Genomic DNA, 25,241 nt, shown 5'->3' on the forward strand with positions numbered 1-25,241 from the left:
CTGGGCAGTGTTAGCAGAGATAATGGACACAGGAGATGTGAAGTTGCAAAACCCTGCAAAAATGATCAAAGAGTGCAGATGAGTAGTTTTAGATCTTGTTATCACATCATAGGTTTTAAGTCCATTAGAGGAGGTAAGCCATCACTTTGACGGACGGTAAAATACTCCCAGGTTTGTGAAATAGCAGGGAGTGGACAGATCCTCGGCCCCAAACCAACTTTTTCATTAAATAAGCAAAGTCAAATCTGTATTTTGAGTATCAACTGTAATTATTGCTTGTTTGCAGTCAAACCTTGTTAACTGAGGTTGGATAAAGAATACACATTACACACATGCAGACGTTGTATCAGTGGAAAGTGTGACCCTGTTAACTGGTGACTCTCAGCCATTAATCACAGCTCCCGTTGGCTGAAAGTCATCAGTTTGCGTGGTTGCTTTGAACACCGAAACACCGGTTGCGCTGTAATGGTCGAAACTTGACAGAAGTTGCCTCTATTGTGTTGTATTGTTTTTGACAGCTGTCCACAGAAAAAAAAATGAAAATTTTGATGCTTCTAACAGGTAGAATTTAGTGTTTAAAAAACACTAATTTGTCTGTATGAATGGAGCTAAATGCTGCTTCTGCGGCCGAGATGCGTGTGCATGATGATGTAGACCGATAATCCCTCGATAAGGCAATGTAGAAAAAAAAAGCGGAAATGAAAATGCATTTCATTCATATAGATTTTAACTACATGGACAGATGCCCCTGTTTTCCTCTTGAAATTTCTTCTTGAAATTTCTTCTTCTTCTTCTTCTTCTTCTTCTTCTTCTTCTTCTTCTTTGTCTTCCTCTTCTTCTTCTTCCTCCTCTACCTTTTTTTCCTCTTCGTCCTCTTTTCTAGGTTTGCGCAATTCACGAGATATTAATGTCATCGACCTACCACTCGCTTGCTGTTTATTTAATGGTCTACACTGTATTCAGAAACTGGAATACTTCCTGGTACAGCTGTTGAAGAAAATTCAGCTGTTGATGTTCACAGATGCAGCCTAACATGAGCATTTCGGGAACTTTTGGGGAGTTTTTGACGTTGTGACTATAGCTCAAGGCAGCCCAGTTTGATGTCCTTCAATGGAAGTTAGAGGAAAAAAAAGTTTTGAGTCAATTTAAAACTCGATTTAAATTTTCATTTACTTCTCTTCTCTAATCTTTTCTGGCCTGTGGTTGTTAGCATCAGTCAGCAAATCAGCTCACTCACCTTTGTTTTTGCTGTCTCTGCATTGCAACGTCGGCTACTCTGAATCAGTTGAGCTAGGGGGGCAGTAAAAATATTGCTTGCAGCAAACACTTTAAACCGCAGATTCTGTGATGAGAAACCTTGTCAGAAAGTGTTTTCTTTCCTCCCTCTTCCTGCTTGTGGCCTGAGTGCTCAGATAGCTGCGCTTGCACATTTCCACTCCTCTCGCAGTAGGAACCATGGCAGGAAAAAGGGCTTTGAGTCAGGTGGTATAGTGGTAATAAAATTACATTCCGAGTCAAGAGGAATAACTTACTGGGAGAGTAGTTGAGATCAGTCAGGAGTAAAGATTAAAACAACTTCACTGTAACAAGAGAGGAGGTATTTATCAATAAGTCATTTGCTTTTCAGCCATTGAACACCGGAGTCATATTACCTGATGCTTCTGACTGGGAAAATGGGAAGGGTGCAAGGGTTAAAAAAAAGGTAGAGATTTCACTATTCACTTTTTGTTTTGTGAACAACTCACAATAGACCAGACATTTTTTCCCCTGTACATTAAAAAAGCTAGGTGAATAATACTCATACAGTATAACTCCTGCAGGGGGAAGCATGCAGAGTTTTAGCAGCTAAGACATTTTACAGTATGTGTAAAAAAGGAATCATTCAGGTATCAAATGAAACAAATATATTAAGGCATGTTTTTACCCAGCAGTGCAGTACCACAGAGTATTTCCAGCCTGTTACCATAAACAGAAACTTCCACAGTCTGCATTTCCAGACTTGTTTAACCTGAATCCAGTCAAAGTATACTAGAAAACTGAGAGCCCAGCATAGTATTCCAGTTACATGCATGATAGGCTGCGCAAACCACAATGTCAGAGTGTGTATGCATGGGGGTTACATTCTGAATATATCATGCAAGCACATCTATTATTTAAGTAGTGTAGTGGTGGTGTGTGTTTTCCAAGCATGGGGCAATAAGAAGCTTCATAAGTGGAGCTGCTTCATCTCACACATGCAGCTGTGCTCACTCTCGAAGAAAACACACAGACAGCTACAGAGGCTCAGCAGGAGTGCTGACAGCTCGGCTGTCCAACTAATGATTTTCCTCCCGCTTCCCACCTATCCTTCCCCACCCTGCTGTCTCTCTGCCTCTCCCTCCCACTCTCCCTCTTCATCTCTCAGAGCCAGGTGTGGTCTAAACTGGTGATGTTTCACAAAGTCATTCAGCTGTTTGTCATGCTCAGGTTAAAGCTGATCCTGTTAAGCTGTTTACATGCACCTTTACACTAAATCCAGACAACTGAGTATCGCAGTGACTAAACCCTCAAGCAGCTGTGAGTGTTGGCGAACCTCAATTGACCCACATAGAGTCTGCTTGCATGGAATGAAGCCAATAAATTATAGCAAACTGGGAGAAAACACATCAATAAAACTGCACTTGAGTTTCATATATCTACTTTTTATTGTTAACACACATGCTACTGAATATTTGACGGTTGAGTTTTCCTTTTATTCAATAAAACAAAGGGACTTTTTCTCTTTCAAAGTCACAGTTTTACAATATTTTCCTTTTGAACATTTGATGTTAATATGATTATGGAGAACCTGTCTGAGGTGCTTTATCCCAAAAATGTGTCACATGCTGTATGTTAAGGATATTGCAGTGTACCATCAGAAATGCTCCCAAGAATGCTCCTCAGTCTCTGACATCAGCACCCCAGTGTTTCTTTTGATGATCAGAGCTAAATACCTCATGCGTGCCTGCCAGAGTTGGATGCCAATTGCACACTTTGTCCTATAGAGGTACCTCCCATGATGACTTAATAGCTAAGAACTGTGCCATGACACAAAAATATATCACATATAAATTCTTTGCCAAATAAAATGTTCTCCACATGAAGCGGATACAAGGCACATGTCAAGGGATCTAACTTTGTACGAGGAGAATATGTTTAATAAGCTCTGACAGTCTCTCAGATCTTTGAGGTAGCATACTGCGACAAAAAAACAATAACTGTTTGTCTAAACAGAGCAATGTTGTCTGCCTCCAGTGACAATCTGTTTCTGAAATGGATCAAACAGTGAGGAGACTTGACAACTATAACAGTGCTATCATGTCTATTTGGCTCTCTGAACCATGTCAAAGCTTTTAGCTCAGTGGTAATTTCTTTTTAGGCACAAAGTCAAGGTTAAGCATAGAGTAGTACTTACCATATCAGACATCTAAGGTTAGTATCTTATGCAGTAACATAAGCCAGGTTGACTGAGGCTGATACAGCTGTTTGGTCATAAAGCAAAGTACTGGGCTAGACTTCAACCCAATGAAGTCAGAACAAAAAAGTAGAGGATAACTAAAACGATTAAAACAATGAACATAAACACAGGCACCAAAATTTGTCATTTAATCAAATTGTTTAAGCAACAAAGACCTGGAACACTGGTTTTACTTTGTCTAAGCCAAGCAGCAACCTCATATATATCCTATGTAGATGTGCTAAAGACTACAGTTTTTTGAGAATCTACCAGAGGCTGGCTACAGAAAGACCAGAAACCACACACACATCAAGCCAAGAACACTGATTTTCACTGTAAAAATGAACATGTCGAACAAAGCTTGTTGTGTTGAGTGAGTTGAGTGAGTTAAGCATTCCCAATATAGATAGCCTCCTGCTATTATGGGCTTAAACTCTGTTTTAGAAACCCCAAAAATGGGTGACGGCAGCCACCCATCACTAGCTGGAGCTGTATGTTAATGTTTGCAGTGCTAACATAACCCATATTGGGGCAAACCAATATGATGATAATCTGCAGACTCTGAGTATGTTTTACCATGCTAAATCAGTTTTGCAAAGCTTGATTTTTATGTGTGTGTTGTCATAGCTGTGTTTAGTCTGTATGGAAAACCCAACCATAACAAGAAGGAACTCACATCACAAACACGTCCCTATTTGAGATGTTTCACAGCTGTTAACCTTGGGGAAGTGGCAGCGGAGAAACTTCAGGGGTCACTGAAGTCATTAAAAGCCATAAATTAGGCATAATTGATATAAAATCTCAGTAATTTATGATTATTTTTGGGATCCATTGTTTTAGTCACAACCAAACCCTTGGACATACCAGTGTACACATCCTTCACAGGAGCAAAGAGGATAAAATTATTGACATCCGTTTCCAGTAATGCTACTCCCCAAAGCTTTCTGACTGAGTAGAAGTATTGATTTTGGAATTGGCTGGTCTGGGGTCAGTTGATTAGACTGAGGATTAGATTAACTATTAGTTTATCTGATTAGCGTATTGATGGCGCAGGGATATAATTAATGTTGCTCATTTAATTACCTCTGATAACGAGCTCAAGATAGCTTCATTTAAAGCTGTTAGTGATGATGAGGATTCATTTTGTGGTGACACTTTCATCACACACAAGTGAGCACTTAAAGTAAAATTGTATTAGAGCATATGTTTAACACCTTCAGCCATATCACAACAGTATTAATAAAGCTTTAAACACTGGCAGACATTGATGATTCTTCTAACTCTGGTGCCAATAATCCTTTGTTGAATCTATTTGAAAATATCCCTCTGGGCCCGTTTTGATTAAAAAACTAAATGCTCCTTTTATGCTAATGAACTCTGGGTAAGGTCTTAAAGTTATTAATAAAAGATGAAAGTGTTTCCCAAATACCCTGGAGAAGTTGGTGGCCTCCACTTCAATAATTTGTTTTGACAACATCTTGCCAAAATCTCACCATGTGTCCAATGAGGTGATTTACTTTACAAGCACAGCAACAAGGAGGTGTTGGTACAAGAAATCTCTGAGAACTCAGTTAAATAAAGTTGTATTTCCTGTTTTTGCTGTTAGGTACTTTGGACACAAACTTTTAATAACTCTTCTGATAATTCTTATTCTGAGTTAAAATAATTACTGTGAGTCCCTGTGTGGTTGCTTTTTTAAAACAAATTCATATTGTTTGGAGGGGTGCACAGGATCACTTCATTAGGACAGCTTGCTGCACTGCAGGCCAACTGGCATCTAGTCAACACACACACACACACACACACACACACACACACACACACACACACACACACACACACACACACACACACACACACACACACACACACACACACACACACACACACACACACACACGAACACACAATATCAAGCACACAGACCTTATTTCTCCTGCTCTCTGTTTTCTGGCTCCTTTGTGCATACTTTTAAGGCTGCCAACTCTTTGTTGCCACTGGTTGCGGGATTAAATTGTCACAGTGTACCAATGATAAAGTGGAAAGGGGGAGAAAATGAGAGTAAAAAAAAAGATGCGCAGTGAGAATTGATGAACAGAAAGTTGTAGCAGTTATAAGAAAGAGAAAATTGGGTTATGGGAAAGAAGCTAGAAAGTTGGCAACGGAATAAGAAAGGAGGGGGGTACAGAAATGAAGGCGAGGCACTGTAGGTTGGTTGGTGTGTGTGTATGTGTATTTGTGTGTTTGTGCATGGTGTGTGTGTGTGTGTCTGTGTCTGTCAGTGCACCTCCCCTTAGGGATGGTGGAAAAGAGTGCCTCATGTGGAGCAAACCTGTCTCTCTTTTCTTCTCCCATCTCCCTCTCTTCTTCACCCTACTCCAGACTCCCTTTGGTCGTCGCAGTCTGTCAGAGCAATGTCTCCTTTCTGTGTCAGTCTTCATTATAATTTTACAGCTTTTGTTTTCCTTCCCACTCGAGGAACTCATCAGGGAATTCTGCGCTGTGGTTTCACTGTGCTGCACTGGCCGTGGCACCACTTGGCCCTGAAGTGAAAAGGTGATTTTTGGTACTATAGTAAGCCTGTTACCCTGTGCTGCAGCTTAACAGACTAGTTAAATCTCCATGCACCAACCACTCCACTCTGCACCACTCATACTTGAACTGTTCCTGCTGAAAGTGGTCACTCAACTGTCTGTGGCTCGCTGCTCGACGGACTGACTCAGTGCACACTCTGATTTTCCAACTGCTAATAGACTAAAACATTAGTTGAGGAGAGGCAGGATGAGCCTTTAGCATGGAATTGCAGCTCTCTGCTATGTTAAATTTGTAATTATAGTTGTGAAAAGTGTTAAAGCACGCTTTTGATGGATACTGTATCATTTGTGTGGTAAAGAAGGCATGGGCTCTGTTGGATTAAAAGGCAGTGGTTAAACTTTGAAATAATACACAGAGATAAAAGGGTACAAGTAGTGGGTGGAGGGTGATAGATGAAGATTTCATAATTACTCTGGTCATCTGCATTCAAAATGAACATTTTCCAATAAGAGGACATTTTTTATGAGTTTCTAGCCAAATGTGATCAAATTTGGCATCGAACTCAACTGCAAACCAAACAAAATAGGAAACATTTTCAAATGTGGGCAGATGGCATATGCATTTGTTTAGTTGTTGTTGTTGTGTTCTCTTTTAGAACAATCCTATTTAAATTTTGTTGGTTTTAATATTACACTGTTGAAATCCAAACGTGAAACATGTTGGTAAAAAAAAAAAAGGTTTTTATACTTCAAGTGTTGCCAGAGTTTTGACCCTTACAAACCTAGATCTTATCCGGTGTAATGTCAGCAAACTTGTATTTTAAAAATTACCAAGTGGCAACCTCTGCAGCAGCTAAGAGAAAAAACGCCTTGTATTTTGAAAAATATTCAACTTACAATTTTTGCCCATACAAGTACACAGCTGACTTGACTGATAAGTTGATGTCCTGTAGCTGTCTGCAGAGGCCTCTTTGCCTCGTCTCCAAATTTAAACAAAACTACTTTGAGATCAACATTTTCAATATGACCCCCCATCAATGATAAGCGTCAAGTAGCCTTCACCCTGGAGAGCTTCTTACCTCCAACCATCTCTGAAAGTTTCCTTTATATATATATATATATATATATATATATATATATATATATATATATATATATATATATATATATATATATATATATATATATATATATATAAATCATTGATGTCATATATAAAGCAATATATGGTGAAAGCTTGCTTGGTCTTGAGTTTGAAGCTAAGTAATTAACAGGATAATAGGATAATGCTTTGCATTGAGATCCTGCATATATCCTTTTGGGATTCTAAACTGCATTACTGCCCACTCACTATACATAATCCCTGTTTCGATGTTGTCAAGGATGATTTAGACATGGCAGAACCAAGAATACCAAGAAATGTCAGACTTAATTAGAATCCCCCGAATAGTTTAATCCTGACTTTGCTCACTTAACTTTTTTTTTCAGGAAACAAAGCACAGGGATTCCTTTTAGCAGCCAGAAAAAATATAAAAATTCATGATGTCAACAACAATATGATGAAGCTTCTGCCTTTAGGATGACATCTGTAACTTACAAATATGCATGCTTGCAGCTTATTATCAACTTACTGTTTAAATTCAGGAGAAGAATAACAGACATCAGAAAACAGATGCAAAAGATGGTGAAGGGAAAGAAAAAGAAAGTATCAGAGAAGTGGAGATACATCAAGAAGGAGAGTGAAACATAATTACTTGTGTGTGCTCCTTTAAGGTCGAAATCTGAGGAGGAATATATAAATAAATTATGGCTCATGTTACTGTGTGGCTGTGCAGTAGATACACTTCTGGATCCCCTGCACACAAAGACATTATGTCCAAGTGAATTACATCCACTGTAACACACAAGGTCAGCTACTCTGCGACATGCTTGGTACTGTATGGATTGAAAAATAGAAATGACTTAAAGGTCTCTTTACATGCATTTTCCTTGTGGCTGTTCATCAACTTCTACCAGAACTGTAGTATCACAGTATTTGGTATAAATTCAGAAAAAAATAGCACTTAAGTTGGACCATATTATTTGTAAAAGAGGGTTATGACAAATTAAAAAGCTATGTGAGTATGATGCATACAACAATGGCAGATAGCCATTCACAAGATGCATGATGCATTTGCCTTTTGGTCAGGATTTATGACCCTGCAATGTAAAAAAAAAAAAAAAACACGGAGGCACCTTCTTGTACAGTTCCTGGCTTCACCCACACATCTTGTCAGGGCAATCAATCTTTTTTTCACTGGAAATACACTTTTAGTCATAATCTAGACATAGAACACCCAGTCTGAGGTCATTTTGCCTAACACCAAACTTTGGGAAGTGTAGAAGGAGATTTATGATATGATAATAGGCCCAGACTGTCTTATATTCTGGAGGCAAGTTTCATACTTTCTTTGGGCTTTGTCTCATTAGTTAGTTCTCACTTTCTCTCAGTACAAGAGGATTTTAGTCAGTGCATAAGAGTCAGTCTGGAGAGATTTAAAGTAATGCAAACTTCTCTTCCTGGACTTTCCGCTAAGCCTCCAGGGCCTGCAAACAGAGCACAGTGGGTGGCAGTCTGACACAGACCAGGAAGAGCTCTATTACAGTCACTTCAGACTCTTTCATCTAACTTATGGAAAATTTAAAAAGTGAAATTAAGGGTGAAACTGAAATGATGTGAAAAATGGATGATATACTTTAGTATGCATGAGCCAGGGCAACCCCCCAAAAAACTTAACAGGAATTAAACCAACTCCACAAACTCTAAGTGCATCATTGAATCATTGCTTCTTATTTTTAATTCAGAAATAAATATATATATCTTTTTCTAACCAGGGTTGTAAGTAATTAATTTTATTCATAAAGCATGGTTGGCAAAACTGCAGGTCACTGGACCTTCATTTTTCTCATTTTTGTTTTGTTTTGTTTTGTGTCCCATCCCATCTCTGTCTTTCTGTGTCTTTCATTATTCCACTTATCTTTCTGCTGTCATGGCAGATGGCTATCCTCCAATCAATCTGATCTGGCTCAATATTTCTGCCTTTTAAAATGCAGTTAAGATGCTGTAACCAATTCATGCTTCCAGTGGATTAATGTTGCCTCTGTCTGCATAATTAAACAGAGGCTGTAGTCTATTATTTGTTATAATTTGGAACTATAGGAATCTGAACTGACTGTTTGATTAATATTATCTGGTTTTACAATAGGTATTAAGCTGCTTAAAATAGTTTTCAGTGATCATTCTTCAGTAAGATTGGGTCATGTAAATACACAAGTATTAGACATTTATAAGATCGTTAAGGGTGAGAAAGCCACTCTGAATGTGTGGAATCAGACTTCCTGAATTTCCCCTCGGGGATAAATAAAGTATTTTCTATTTTTTCTATTTCTGTTTCAATCAGGGTATCTGTAGAAGACCAGAGTTTTCTGAATACTCAAGGTGATTACATCAAAATGGTTCTTTGTAATCGGAGTTAAGGTTGTGAGAGTAAGTCTGTTTACAAATGTAACACATATACTAAATGGGGGAACTGGATGGGGCAGCCTAGCAAAACATAGTGACTTAGGCGCAAAAAAAACATATTAAATGAGACCAATTTTGTACGTTATTGTTCATTATGCACCATTTTTTTTTTGTTTCAGCACCTTGGACAGCGCTTAGAATCCATTCACAACAGCATTGGGCTCGTGACAAGGAGGTAGGCAGGGTGTCCCAGACACCAGAGCATGTTAAATTGGGGGTCAGGACTCTAAAAGGTTGAGAACCACAGAAGTAAAAGGCAGGAGCAATCTCAAACTTTAAACACATCCATCTATCATGTTACTTGAGCTCTTTATATCAGTGAGCTGTTCGCTAATAGTAATGATCCAACTTGTCTGCTCATTAAGGCAGGTGGGCTGCAGCTTCTCTTTTTGGTTTGTTTATTAGACAGCTGCAGACATCCCACCACAACAGGATAAATGATTGTGTCTCCTCTTCAAGAGAGGTGGGTGTGCATTTACATAAAGCATTGTAACTACATTCATCTCTGAAATCTCCAGAAACACAGACACGATCATCACAATTTAAGGTTAATAAAGAAGTGTGTTTTCTGCACAACCAAAAAGTTCCCACACAGTTCATACAGTGAGGAGTTTGGAGTGAAACAGTGGTGCAACTTTTAATTGTCATGAAGACTTGACACATAAACTGTACTGGTTGAAGGACACAGAGGAAGAAATTAGTTGTTGTGCCCAAAGAAAAAGTAAAAAACAATGTTTGAGGTGGTAAAATTTTGGCAAATTGAGGATTATTCTTATCCCGCATCACAGGAGCTTCTTGTTTTGGAGGCTAATTGTCAAATCACCAACAGGAGGTTTGAGCAAGAAGCTATTTAGTTCAGAATTTGACAGATAGTAGTAGTAGTAGTAAATATATTAATTCTACACACTGAACCTTTGAATTAACTGAAAGCAGATTAATAAACTGTACAGCATGTGTTTCCTTAGATATACAGGTATATGACATTTCCATGACACTAATTTGACTACTATTGCAGGCTTAAAGAATTTCCTGAGCTGTGTTGGATGGGTTAGAATTGAAGGAAATTTTCATTTCAGAAATGAATGGTGAATATAAATCCCATCAAAACCCCAAATGGCCTCTACCGCGAAGCATACGTTCTCCAAATCTGACATCATGCCCTAAATACTAGAGATTTTTAGGCAAATGTGACACTTCGTGAGGAACTCCACCCTGCACAAGTAGCAGCTTCAGAGGTGTCTCACAACAGCTTATGTTTGACTGCCAACGCCCACAATTATGCAGATAAATCCCCATTATGGGAGCTTATCACAGCAATGAATGTGAGACTTGGAGTATGCTTTCATTTGCTACTGTCGGGGATCTGTGTGTCATACCAGGAAGCGTTAGGTAAATTAATTAAAAGTTGAAAAGAGCTACAGAGAGAAGTGACAAAAGAAGACAGAGAAAAAGACAAGCTGCTATGAAAATAGTGGCATGAGAGGAAGGTCTGACAGAGGATTCAGCTTGTGTGAAGAAAAAGATGGAGCAGGTATCTTGTTACTATCTGAGAGATAAAATGAATTGATGTTAGTTCACATAAATCACATTTATTGCAGATATCCAGGAAATAACCTGTCAGATGATCAAAAACAAAACTAGTAACCATATCAGATTTATATCAAGTGTTTGGTTTTTATAGCCAAATATTACCATCTTGCCAGTATTTCTTACAATTTTGATGCACAAGTTGATAACCCTGAATATGAGGTCTAATTAAGTGGAAAATAAAAAGGGTTTGGAGGGAACAAGGAGAGAGATGAAGAAGCTGAGGATAAAGATGAAAAAAGAGGGAGGTGAGAATCAAATTGCAGATACTGGAGGAAACAGTTAAAGTCCAAATTTGCCTGTTAAACTGTACGGTAACAAGGTCCAGGGGAAATCAAGTGTTGAAGAATGGACTGCAGGATATATGGTGTGTCACAGTGACCATGAACATGCTATAGCAGTGTATGTATGTGTGTGTGTGTCTGTGTTTCAGTGAGTGAGTGAGTAAATGGAAGGTTGTTTTAATAGTGAAGGTTGATTGGGTCATATTGCAAGTTTAAATCAGCTGGCCCCCTCATTATCTCTGCACTGGCACACACAGATACACACACACACACACACACACACTGGCATGGGTTGGATAAACAGACAAATGAACGGGTGCTGACCATCCCGTGGTGGAGGGAGGCAATGAGGAGCAGGTCGGAAGGCGGTAGTGAGATGACAGGAGATGGAAAGAGAGGAACGTTAGAAACAGAGAAATATGACAAGAGGGAAGCATTTTCAAATTTATTTTTAATTGCAGGGTTAATCATGATATCAAAGAACTTAAAAGATGGATAATGGATTGAAAGGGCCAAAGAGGAATGGGCAGGCAGTATTCAGAAATAATGATAAAATGAAGGAAAAGAGTGTAAGAGTGACAGGGGAGTGGAGAGAAATGGACTGAGAGATGGAGACCAAAGAGTGGAGAGAGTGTTCAGATAATGGACCAAGAGGTTTATATGATGGGGAGAAGGGGAGGAGTGATAATGATGGCAATGAGGGATGGCAGAGAACGGAGTTAACATCTGAAGGTCACACTGCTGTGTATTGTTAATGAGGACATGGAGCAATTATGGGCTGTCATGGGCAATTATGTTAAATATGGGGAAGTCTCTGGTTGTCAGTCAAATCAAACCAAATCCTGGATCTAACTGAGAAATCATTTCTCATCTAGCTGATCTTTATGCTTTGGTAAACAGGGATAGCATGATGAGAGGTATAAGACCCAGTTGTTTTGGAAATGAGGTAAATATTGCAGAATAGCTGACAGATGGGAATGTTTGTTTCCTCTTCAGCTATCAATATCTGTTGGCCTTTGGTGTTTTAAGCTGCACATCTCTTTGTTTTTATGTGCTTTGCCCTTTGGATGACTTTGGTCGTTCCCTTCACCTTTCTTCATTTTTTGGTTTGAGTAAAACCCTCTGTTAATTTTTTAAGTGGTCATCACATCTGGTGCACTGCACAAATAGTATGATTTGAGGGATTCTTTTATACAGTTTGGTGATAAGACTTTTTGACAAGTCGCATCAACTTTAAGAAGTTTTTATTCCTACAGTATTATAGTTATGATTTAATTATCTCAGGTTAGGGCTGCACAATATTGGAAAAAACTGACATTGCGATTTTTTGGGGGGGGGTTTGCGATATATATTACATTATTAAAGATAGAAGAATTTTCACCAGATGACTTGAATAGCTCTGTTTGCTAAACTGTAGCCTATTAAAAATGGCTACGTCAACATTCCCTTGTATTCTATTCGGGTTCTACACACAATTTGATGTGGGACAGATTTAAGTGAAGCATTGGAGACATTGCACTTGTGTTTTTACACACCAGAAGAGACCATATTGGTCTTTTCTAGCAGGTTTTACACTGTGGGAAATGTGCAGAAAGACACAACATGTAAACAAAAAGCATAAGCTACTCATTCACACACTCCTGCCAGCACCAACAGTTACAATAACACAATTCTGTCTCTTCCTTTGATGTCAGCTTAGCGTTGGAACATCACCATCCCACCTCAGTGACATGCACACTGACAGCATGAGGAAGTAGAGGTATAACACTCCTGTTTTTGACAGTGCATGTGAAAGGGGAGTATGTCTGAAGCACAAGCATAACTTTGTCCAATTGCAGTGTCACAGCTATAGTCATGCCATGGCAAAAATAGACTCTTGTTAAGTAAGTTCAAAGAGTGAAGAGAAGCTTGATATCTGGTTGTTTTACTTTACAATTAAGATTGAATTGTGCTTTAAAGCTGGTTAAACCAATGTGACAGCACAGTAAACATTCAATTGTGATAATAGCAGACTGGATATATCAACTTGTTTTCAATTTGTAAGTCTCTCTGTTTCTGTCTACATTTCAGTTTCATTATTTGCCAGGTATTGATAAAGCAATCTGATGCACTCTGAAGTCGTATCACATAGTTACAAAGACACAGGTTGCACCATGATCTTATTAGATCCATCTCGCACAGTGCAGCACAAAGTGCACTGTCGGATCCATGTCACTGCACAGTGGGCAGGGGCCTTGAGGTGAAAGACGGGAGGATGAGGAGCCGAAGGGAGCAATTCAGAAAAAGAAAATGAAGGAACGAAGCTGAGATATAATTACATCTGCTCTGAAAATTAGGGGAAGAGTACAGGTTGGGGGTAAAATATACACTAAAGTTGAAGGAGTGAAAGAGGAGGAAGGAGTACATGGAGTGAGTAGGTGTGATACAATAAATCGATGGACAGCAGGAGGTCAGAGTCAGACAGCGCATGTGGGATAGATAGACACATAGAGAGTGTGAGAGAGAGGGAGACAGGTGGAGGTGTTGTGTGGGAGGTGGAGAGAAAGCATTGGAGAGGTCAGTGTTAACTGCCGTGGTCTGGCTTTCTCCCTGAGACCTATCACAACCTATCAACTCGCTGTGGTGGAACATACACTCACTTTCTTACTCTATTTCTGCCACACAGGCACACACACAAACACAGGCACACACACATGCACATACAACACTGGTGACCCTGTGATATGGACGGACTAAAGAGAAAGGAATAGTGGGGCTGTAAGTGGTTGGGAGGCGGGGAGGGGGTACAGAGGGATTGTTTCAGATGAATGAAGCTAGGTTAAGATCCTTCGATTTTAACTGACCCAGGATCTTGTCCTGGACTTTGTGTGTGTTTGTAATTTTGCACATGAGTGCCTTTATATGGGGGACTGAAAGCATTTGACCAGAGTGAGGAAGTGTAACGTACCATTTTGTGTTTGTGTACTGCCTTACACCCTGCTGGGATTTATTTTTCTGGCTGTCTTGATCAAGGTCACAGACTCTGCTAAGCCTTTCAGACACAAGCTTTAATATTACCATAAAGAGGCAAAAAGAGTGCTGTTTTAATCTGCATATGTATGGTCCCTCTTTAAAATTAAGCTTTGAAAGGACTCCCCTGATAAATGGTTTGACTTTTACAGTTGCCAATCATGAATTAAAAGAAAAAAGAAATACAAACACACTGAATGCTCATCATTTTGAGGTAGCATCCAGGTCATGCGCATCATGGGGGAGGTAAATGCAGTACATGAAAGCAAAAAATAGCGTAGAGCACCCAAGGCAAGCATGAGTCATCTTTTTTTCCCTAGGAAATAACAAACTCTGAAATATTAAGACTTAAAAACAGTTTTGTTTTCTTTTCCTCTCAGGGCCCGTCTCCATTAATGTTACTTTTTGCCTCTGCATTGCCCATGACTTTAGTTTTGAAGCACTTGTCACCAGAGCTAATTAAAGGTTATGGTGGTTGTCCTTAGCAATGATTAACACTGTTTCAAACTGCTCTTCATGCTTTATTGAATATCGCGGAAATTAAAAAAAAGACAACGCAATTGATTGATATCACATCACAGCATCAGGTTCCCTTTTGTAAAACTAGTAATCATACCCCTGATAAACATTGTTGTTATAAAATAAGATGTGCTTAATTGTCATTGCACATGTTACAGAGCAACAAAATCTCACTGAATCTTTACGTAAAAAGGTGAAAAAGTGAGATCAAAAATCTCTTCTACAGGAGTGTTAATTGGCCAGAATTGCAATATTCCAAAGGGGAAATCTCATTTACCTGAGAATGCTGTTAGGGCATGAGCTGGGGCTTATAACACCGAGTTCAGAAAAAAAGAACTGTGCTGATTTTATACAGGAAAGACAGAGATTGGTCAAAAAATGTGGTTAGTGGAGACAGGCCCTAAGACGACTTGACACCAGGGTCCTTCTTATCATATTTGTGTAGCACCCAGTTATAACTCCTTAGAATGCAGCTCCATGTAATGTATAGAAAACAGGGCAAAAGTGGTGAATGACATGCTGCTGTTTGGATTCAAACCCAGACCTCCCACTCCAGGGCTAGCCTTTTGCTGCCATGGCTATATAGATGCCTTTAAACATAGCCATCGGAAATACATGGCTATCAGTTTTTTTTTTTTTTCTTAATATACAGGCCTGTTTTGTCTGCCAATGTGGGCTAGTAATCAGTATTTTTCCAGACTAATTCATATAGACAAGCCTCTGACTTTGAAGGCTTTGAGTGAAAAAAAGGGAGATAGACAAGAATGACAGGGAAAGATAAGGAAGAAGAGAAAAAAAGCGAGGGTAGAGTGGACACTAAAGCAGCTGTCAGTCATCACTGGGTGTGTGGTCCTCAGGCGTGACGGAACAATTGTTCCTAAGAAATCACCTGTAGTGTCACAGACACTGAGTCAGTGCCTTAATTGCATTGCATTTAAAACCCCACAGGGTCATTTGAACATTAAAGGTGTCAAATGCTATTTATTCACATTATTTCTGTCTCATGCTCTGTAGGCTACTCTTCATCACTTTGAGGGTTTACTTGCAATGATTTGAAGTAAAAAGTCTTTTCAAGGATCACTTTCTTTGAAATAATAGAAAGTTGGCCTCCCTACTATGAGTCTGACTCACAGCAGGTTATATTGATTGACACTAAAACCCCAAAAGACCCTAAAGTCAGACACAAATGGAGGGATACTGTTTATACTCAGTAAAGTCTGTTTACAACAACTAGGTCCTTCCTTGCGCCTCTTAACCCTTCATGTATCACCTCTCTCTATGTTCCATACCCATCTCTCCCAGCTACTTCCAGGAACTAAATTCAAATTTTGAACAGCTACTTTGACCTGGTTTTACAGCAGAAGCCGATGGTGGCTGACGGCCAGGTTTCATTACATGAATTAGTCATTCTGCCTTTTTTCATTATTGAAATAAAAGATAACTCAACTTGATTTTTAACACAGCTTTCTAGCACTAATTTGAAAATCCTCCTCCAGCAGTAAAAAGACAGATATTAGTTATTATTGGCCTTATCTAAATATTTAAACACAATCTTCCCACAGCATGCACTGTCCAACGGAGATAATTCTTTTGTTGTTATTCTTCATTTGATTTCCCTTTAATTAAGCCAAAGAATGGTAGATTCATGCCTTGGATTTTGAAAATTAAAACATCAAACGGATTACCTAATCCTGCAGCTTTGCAGGGAGGCCCTATTTAAACAATGACAGGAAAAAAGAAAGCAAGATAAGGACTGACACATCAGATAAATAATAGAAGTACGCTCTTAAGCGAGCTGATTGGAGGCAATGTATCGGGGAAACGGGGATGGCATTATCAGCACCCTCATGTGCTGTTTGGCGCTGTGATTGTTTATCAAACATGAAAGGAACTCATTTGCTGGTTTGCAGAGTGAGGGAGATTTATAATATAATAATAATATATGTGAGAACAGCCTAAAACGTATACTGTGTCTTTATCTGTGCTGATATGGAGGATAAATGTTTGGAGATGTATCTGTGTGGTAATATTATGTGCTGTTGTGTTCTGATAGATTCATCCGCTTCCTCTCCTCTAATCTCTAATCCCTTGCACAGCTGGAGCACTGTGTGTGTGTGTGTGTGTGTGTGTGTGTGTGTGTGTGTGTGTGTGTGTGTGTGTGTGTGTGTGTGTGTGTGTGTGTGTGTGTGTGTGTGTGTGTGTTTGTTTGTTTGTGAAAGAGTGTGTCCAGCAAGAGCTGTATCCTCATCCGGATACATGCCTCTGCGGTTGACACTATTTACTCATGTGCGACTGAGTGTATTTATAGTTAAGGGTATTTTTTAAGCATGTTGTGTTATTGAACAAAGATGCAACGATATCGAGCTTCAAGATAAAAAGTAATTTCCTTAATATGATTGTATCTGAAAACACTATTGTCCTAGAAACTGTGTTTTGGGTAATCCCCAAACTACAACCAGACCCCAGGCACAGACATAAATGACTAACAGCTTCCTACCAGCACAACCAATAATATCCAACTGGCTAAGTTAAAAAAGTGAAAGTAAATTTAGTCATGGCAACATTATTCATTTTCTTTTTTTAAGGGTAGTGGTCCTCTTGGTTGTAGTTTTTGAAAAATAATTAAATATAGTCTACTGAGACAGTCATATAATATATTCAGCCAGTGAAAGAAATATGATTGAATTAAATTTCCTGGAACTTAAAGTGTAACTGCATAAAGATATGTTTTAAAAATGAAGTGCTTAAAAAATTTAATCCCCCAGTGTACGTTGTTTGCCACCTTTGTCCTAAATTACCAGAATATTGCAGATTTTCTAAATATTTGTATGTCACTGTGATGGTTAATCCAAGTGTATACTTTTAGTCCTAAATTATAATAACAGCTGTCTTTCATGAATATTGAAATGTACTGTTTTACAACAAAGCAAAAATAAAAATAATAATAAAATCAAAAATAAAGCACATTACTATTTTCTGATTGACAAATGAGTATGTATGTATGTTTTTCTTGATTAAGTTCAACAAGCTGCTTTTCTATGTAGAAAGTATCAATATCGTTAAGGGGATCCAATCAAATCCAATCTAAATTTATTTATAAAGCACATTAAGAAACAACAAAATGCTGACCAAAGTGTTATAGAGTGAAATGTTAAAAACAATTAAACAAACAATTAAATATGGACACAGGAAAAACAAACAAAAAACATGGAGGACACTAAAGGATTAATTAAAACAGAAAGGATTAAAAGCCACGTTCTAAAGTAGAGTCAAAAGTCAGGGGGTAAAATTGCGTTTTAAATTTTTATTTTATAACAGGCGGAGAGGGTGCAGTTAAACATGAAGAAGGGGGGCATTTCAGACCTTTTGCAAAGCTACTGAGAAAGCTTGGTCGCCCCTGAGCTTCAACCTTGACCAAGGGACAGCAAGGAGACATCAGAGGATCTGAGAGTCTGAGGTAAATGTGAGGTTTTGAATGGTCAGAAAGAAGAAAAGATAGAAAGGGGGCCAGCCTGTTTATAAACTTAAAAGATAACAATAACATTTTAAAAATGAAGAGAGGCTGTAATGGGGGAAATGTGGTCGTATTTGCGCCTACCGGTTAAGGGCTAGGTATTTTGGATGAGCTGTGAATGATTAAGAGAGGCAACCAAAATAGAGTGCACTAATAAGAGTTCTGTAATCAAGACAAGTTGTGATAAAAGCCTGTACAACCTACTCAAAATCATTAAAAGATAAAAAGGACTTGACCTTGGATAAAAGACGAAGATGATAAAAACTGTTTTATTACATGAATTAGTCTTTTCCTACAGCGTTTATCTGTAGGTCCATTTTAAAAACCTCTGTCCATTATCACCCCCAAGTTTTTAGCAGAGTCTTTGAGAAATGGCTCAAGAGATGACAGATCAGCACTGGGTGTGTTCCGGCTGCAATGGGGTCCAAAGACAATGAGTTCAAATATTAGCAATACTGGCTCTGTATTTACTCGCTATTGAATTAATACCAAATTTTACTGTATTGTACACCACTAGCCAATAACACAGCATCATATTTGGAACATCAAATGTTATACTGTGCCCAATCCATGTGTGGTTTGTGTACATATTTACACACATATGAGCCTCTACAAACAGTGCAGGCACTCTCAGCCTGTCACTGCAGGGCTGCCTGTGTAGTGCTAAAAGGCTTGGCTCCCAGACTGAGGCTTTTAGAGGTCATAACAGAATCATTTAACCACATGAAATGCTCTATCATGGACACTTTTACACTTTCTAATCTGTTTGGTAATTTTTACTTTATCAGAATCTTTAATGCGTCTTGCATCTAGCACATACTTCTTTCAATCTTTGCTTGTTTGAATAAATGTAGTCTGGTTCATTAATGCACCGTGTTAGCTTCTTTAATGCCCAGAGAATATGTAATATGACAGTCATTTCTCTGCTGTGTCTCAGTCTGCCACTGCATATAACTTACTTATTTAAAAAGCTTATTTACCCCCAAATTCTTCAGTTAGCACATCAAGAAGATCAAAATTTCTTATGAAAAACAAATCCTGATAGACTTAACAGCAGGTGTTATTAGTTCATTTGAAAGGTAATACATGCCTTGAGAGAAAATAAGTTTAATCATTCTGTATATGTAAATATGATCTATATTAAAGTAGTAGCCATGGTAACGGTTTCTTTTCATGCATTATATACTTCACATGTCCAGCACCTATGACACGAGTGCCTGTCCTACATTCATAGTCTGAGAATTGCAAGTGAAATAACACGGTCTTGAGTGAGACAGGGAGAATATGAGGCTTGAATGTGACAAAAAGATATTTAAACATGTATGCTTGTATTACAATTTTATAGGCTTTAGTGTTCTGTTTAGAAAGTAATTAATCAATGGTTTTAGCTTCCTCTTTGCTCAATGATGGGGTTGGGCTAAGACTTGTTAGCCGTGTTTGCACCAGGTGATTCAGTTTGGTTTGTCTCAGTACGGCATGCATTTCTTGGCATTTCCACAATCCCGAACCGTCCGGACTCACTTTTTTGGACCCTTTTTTTGGAGTGTTGTGACCCTTTTCTCACTGTGTTGTGTTGCTATGGCGTCATGCTGTTATTCAACTGATGTGACTGTTGTCATCCAGCTTACACGCTGCCCTCAAAGAGGGGGCACAATTGGCTGTGGAAATGCAAGCTGGATTCGGGCTTTACCTATCCAACCCATACCAAAGAGGACTGATCCAAACAGGACTCCTTTGTGGAAACAGGCCTATAGGTAGAGTCAATTATTGCTCATTCAAAAGGTCAGTGGTTTGACCCAGGACCCTGCTGTCCACATGCCAAAGTGACCATAACTGATGTGCCCAGCACCAGATTGCTGAAGGTAGCTTACCAATCTGTGCATTGAAACCAGTGAATTGGTTCACTTTATTCTGGTGGAGACTTTACAGGCATCCTCTGTGTTTTATCCTCAATTGCATCATCCAGAGTGGCCCCAGTCCATCAGTTTTATGGCAGTCTCAGTTTCACTGTAAACAATATATCATACAGAGACCCTACTCGGGCATAATACTGACCAATGGATTGCAATGGATCTTTAAAAAACTGCAATATTTTTTTTGTGATTTACTTGCAATCATTGAGTCCTGAGTTAACCCAAATTTCTAATAACCTGATGCAGCCTTGTCAAAAATAAAGGATATGCAAGTTTTCCAGGATTCACCCAGCTTCCAGTTGCTTGTTTGTTTGAATGGACATCAGGTCAAACATTTCTGGATTCATTCTCATTCAAGCATGTCAAAAAATCTATACCTTGATCGACTTTCACGACACAGCTCAGGTAAATGTGTTTATTTAGTTGAAATTTGTGGTCCTGATTGTATTCAATTTTATGCTTAAGTTATCTTTTCAGGCCTTATTTAGAGAGGCTAGGATAAAGCAGAAAGCAGGGTAAGAGGGGGTTGTGACATTTTAGAAAGGAGCCACACATTGAATTTGAACCACATCTGTGCTTGCCTCACAGGGTGAGCAACCCAATTGCTAGGTCATACCATTGCCCCCGATTGTTGATTTGTATTACTGGCTCTTTTATCCTGAACCTCTACTGTGAAGCACTTTGGGGGCCTCTTTGGTTCTGTAAAGGGCTCTATAAATAAATATTGATTAATTGATTGATTGATTGATTAAATACAAATAACTCATAGATCAGTGAAAATGTCCTACAACAATACAATTTCACCACTGTATTTTTTAACATTGGCACATTGTCAAGCTTATAAAAGTCAGTGCATTTCACAGCTTTAAAAAAATGTGTTTTCATTTTGATCCTCCACGACAAAAAAGTCGTTGCTTGACTGCTTTTCCTTCCTCAAGTGATCTCAGAAGATTAGCCCAGCATCTTTAGCTCCCTCTCACCGTAATTACCTCACACCAATTACACTGATGTGTTCAGTTGCTCAAGTGGCTCCTGTGATGAAACAGTGAAGGGGAAACAGAAAGGAAAGAAAGATGAGTGCAAGTTTGTGTGTCCCGGTATCCGTATGGCTTTGTGTTTATATCCTGTTTGTTGGATTGCAAAGCGGAGCAGAGAGCAGATGGGTTTATAATGAGAGACAGAATTATTCTGATAATGATGACCAGATAATTATACTTCATCTGAAGGATGAGGAGAGAGGTTTTCACTGGATTTTAAAAAGGGGACTGAAATGTATGAAAGAAGATAAGTGCATGTACAAAGAGCAAGGTTAAGAGGAGCTATAGACAAGAAAATTTGAAGGAAGGAGCAAAGAGAAGGTTGATTGGAATGCAATCAGCGAAGGGAGCTTGTAATGCATTAAAACATCTTTATACATCTCTGACTGAAATACACTGTAGTTTCAAGGTCTATAAAAGTCTGCTTTGAAGTTATGAAAGTGAAGATACACTCATCATTTTAATGCTGACGTCTTCAGTACCAGGTAGAAACTTAAAAAAGATATCTAAGCAAGAAGTATTTTTGGCCTATTTTTGAATTCAATGTCCCCATGACTGGATCCACTATCCCTTATTAATGCTGCTGTCCACACAGATACATGACTCAGCAATTTTTCATTTGCACCAGCCTGACCTGCTTTATTCATTTGTGAATTGAATGTGTGCTCTAAGTGCAGAGAATCATTATCATTCTTAAGCAAGATAAAAGTCTCGTTTAGGTCTCAGCACTCTGAGCGCAGTGGCAGTTCAATCAGATGAAATGCAACTGGACTGATGTCAGAATACTTTATCCATCCCTCGAAGGGATTGGTTTGAATTAGTTTTGATTACATAGAAAAGTTCATTTATGCTAATGAAAGCAGTCTGAATAAACAGATACATTAGAGCAACAGGCTGTGGCTTGTGGGCAGCTGACCAGCAACATCTAATAGCACGAAACAGCACTTTTTTTTCTTTTTTTCCAGCGCAGAGATGGCACCGATGTGTGTGAACACAGGCTACAAACGAGCTAATATAACATGATGACACCCTCTCTAAACTCTCTTTGCTTAAAATGTGCAATCATGAATATCAAATATGAGTCTCAAAAGCTTAACAAAACAAACTCCAAAATATTAATCTTTTGAAATATTCCTCTCCAATCATTCCCATTAAGTCTCATGGTCAAACAAACACTATGTGTTCAGAGGGTTAGGATGTTTATAATGCCCCTTAAGTAAAATATGTATTTGTTTTATAACTACTTCTCATTGATGATAGACATTCTTTGCCGGGGGAAAAACAAAAGCATGGTGTACAGATTAATACAGAGTGGATTTTTCACAGATTTTCACCCATATCTCGATCTGTTGCCTACAGCTTTTGCTTTTGCTTTTCTCGTCCAGGCCTTCAAGGCTCTAAGGCACCACTTGGCAACACATAATCTGTTGCTCCTCCAGCAAAAATAACATCATGAGAAGTGTTAAAGGGATAGTTCCTTTTTTTTAAGTGAAGTTGTAAGAGGCACTTGTGAAAAGTAATTGAGTTAGCCACAGTGGACGCCAGTCAGCTCAGCCCCTTTGTTGAGAAACCAGCCGGGTGACTAACACAGAAGCCCGGCTGTCAACCTCTGCAGACAGGAGCAGCGCTGCCACGTAATTAAACTTGTTTTGAGAAACAGTGACCCATTCACCTTGTGTATTTTCTATTTGAATTTTTTTTAGTCCTTTTCATTGAACAGACTGCTTTTTGCAGGACAAACACAACGAATGCCTCTTACTCCTTCTGCGGAGCACTGAGTAGCAGGTTTATGTTGTAAGATTAAACTCAAACGTTGCCCTGTACAATTATATAATCATTTTGATATTTACGCATCTCAGATTGACATTTTTCAAACCCCAAATGCTGAACATTATCTGACATCTTTTAGGGTATCACACCCACCCCAGTTCAGAAAAAAAAAAAAAAGATAAATAAAACAGGCTATATATATATGAGTGTGCGACCAGAAAGAACGATATCCAACTCTTTGCTTCTGCCCTTCACTTCACTGAGCTGTAAGAGTTATATTCCCGACAGAATTACGGAAACATTTTTGGAGTGTTTAGGTTTTCTGGTGTGTTTAGCTGAGTTTGAGTGTAAGAAAAAGGTTTGGAGCTCTTCTTGGTTTATAAAGTATTGCTATTTATCTCCCTTAAACTTTTTCTTTGACTTTGGCTTTCTAGTCTAAATTATCACTTTCAATCTGTAGAGCTTTTTTTTCTAATTAAAGATATATTATACTTTAAAGAGGTGTTTTTCAGTACTCTCAGAAAACTGCTCCACACTTTGGGGCGAGATGGATTTATGCATCTAATGAATGAACTTATGTAATGGGCCTCAGAGTGTAACATGACATTGCTGAGCTCTACATCACCACCCATTAGTCATTTATTTATTTTTTAATCAATTATTCATTATGTTTTTCAGGCATAATTACCTGCTGGCGTTTAACTTTTATTAAATGGCTTCTCTCATAGCACCGTATGGTGGTGTTTACCTCGAGTGGGACATGCTGTATAAATGGTGGCTCACCTACGAGCAGATGGTTTGTATTTGTGCAAATGAAAGTTCAACCATTTATTTTCATTGTGAATCTGTCCCCATGCATATGTTGTTGATCCAACATGCTCAGTTTTGGCCTGCAAGTTGGAATTTAAACAGGAACATCTAACATTTACCACTGTTAACCTGCAGACAAAATGAAAAATTCAAATAAAATGTTGAACACTTTTCGAGGAAGAGATAAAAAAGAGGGGATATCTTTGTGAACAGAAGATCTAAGCTTTGGGGAAGCAAAGATGATTTCAAACAGTTTCTCTGCCGTCTCAAAATGTAAAAAAGGCAAAGAAAAGGTCAAAACTGCTAACTCCCAGAGGAGGGGGGTCGGTGGATGGGGGGGAGTCGGTAAGGGAATCGAATGCGCTCTATTTTCAGGTGTTTCTGCCCTGTTTATTTTAATCATTCAGACCTTTGAGGTGGCTTTTTCACATCGCGCTTTGTTTTTCTCCCTTTCACTTTCATGTTCAAAGCTTAGGTATCAGGGAGATTCTTTGGTAAAAGATATCACACACACACACACACACACACACACACACACACACACACACACACACACACACACACACACACACACACACACACAAACACACACTGCTTGCTGCTTATACTCAAACACACACATTTTCTGCTTTATCCTTTGTATTCATGCACACATTTACAGACACACACACACACACCAGCTGAACTGACAGGTCATTTCACCACAGTCTAACATAGCTGAGTGCAGAGACCAGGTGCTAAATATAGAAGCAAACTGAGCAGAATACCAACGACTCTGGAGATCATACAATACAGATGAACAGGGTGATGATTCACACCAGGCAATAAGGCAGAGACAGGTTCAAGACCTGAAGGTGGTTTAGTGGTGGATTAAAATAGGTTTTAAAGAACAGCTTGAAGAAACTTAATTTAATTGGGGTTATGCTTTTGCAAAGGTCTTGGGAAAGTACCAAATTAAATGTAGCTAGATCAAATCCATAGTTAGGGTAAATTTATAAATTTTCAGTTTCACAACAATCAGCTCTGCTGTTATTGTCTGATGACAGAATGAGATCCTTTTTTTGGAGCCCAGGAGCTCATCAGGCTCTCACATCTGTGTGTGGTGGCTTTTTATTTCCCGACTCTTAAGACCAGCCTGAGACCCTGATATTTTTGCAACAGTGTCAACAGGAGGAGATGAAATGAGCCTTCTGCAACATCATTTGTTATTATTGTTATAGAATGAAT

General features: G+C 38.7%; 1 protein-coding gene across 3 annotated transcripts in view; it reads left to right on the forward strand.

The window, feature by feature from the left end:
* Nucleotides 1–25,241, forward strand: part of LOC141797761 (leucine-rich repeat and fibronectin type III domain-containing protein 1-like protein) — a 429,138-nt gene that overhangs the window by 281,379 nt on the left and 122,518 nt on the right. Inside the window, exon 2 of one of the 3 annotated variants that reach the window (XM_074679445.1) lies at nt 9,691–9,746. The exons of the other annotated variants lie outside the window; for them this stretch is intronic. The gene's annotated coding sequence lies outside the window, so the exon portion shown is untranslated. The remainder of the gene's footprint in view (nt 1–9,690; nt 9,747–25,241) is intronic. 3 annotated transcript variants of the gene reach the window in all.

This window comes from Halichoeres trimaculatus, unplaced genomic scaffold (assembly GCF_033239565.1).
Source record: "Halichoeres trimaculatus isolate MK-OKI-2021-1 unplaced genomic scaffold, fHalTri1.1 fHalTri1_scaffold_9, whole genome shotgun sequence".
NCBI lineage: Eukaryota > Metazoa > Chordata > Actinopteri > Labriformes > Labridae > Halichoeres > Halichoeres trimaculatus.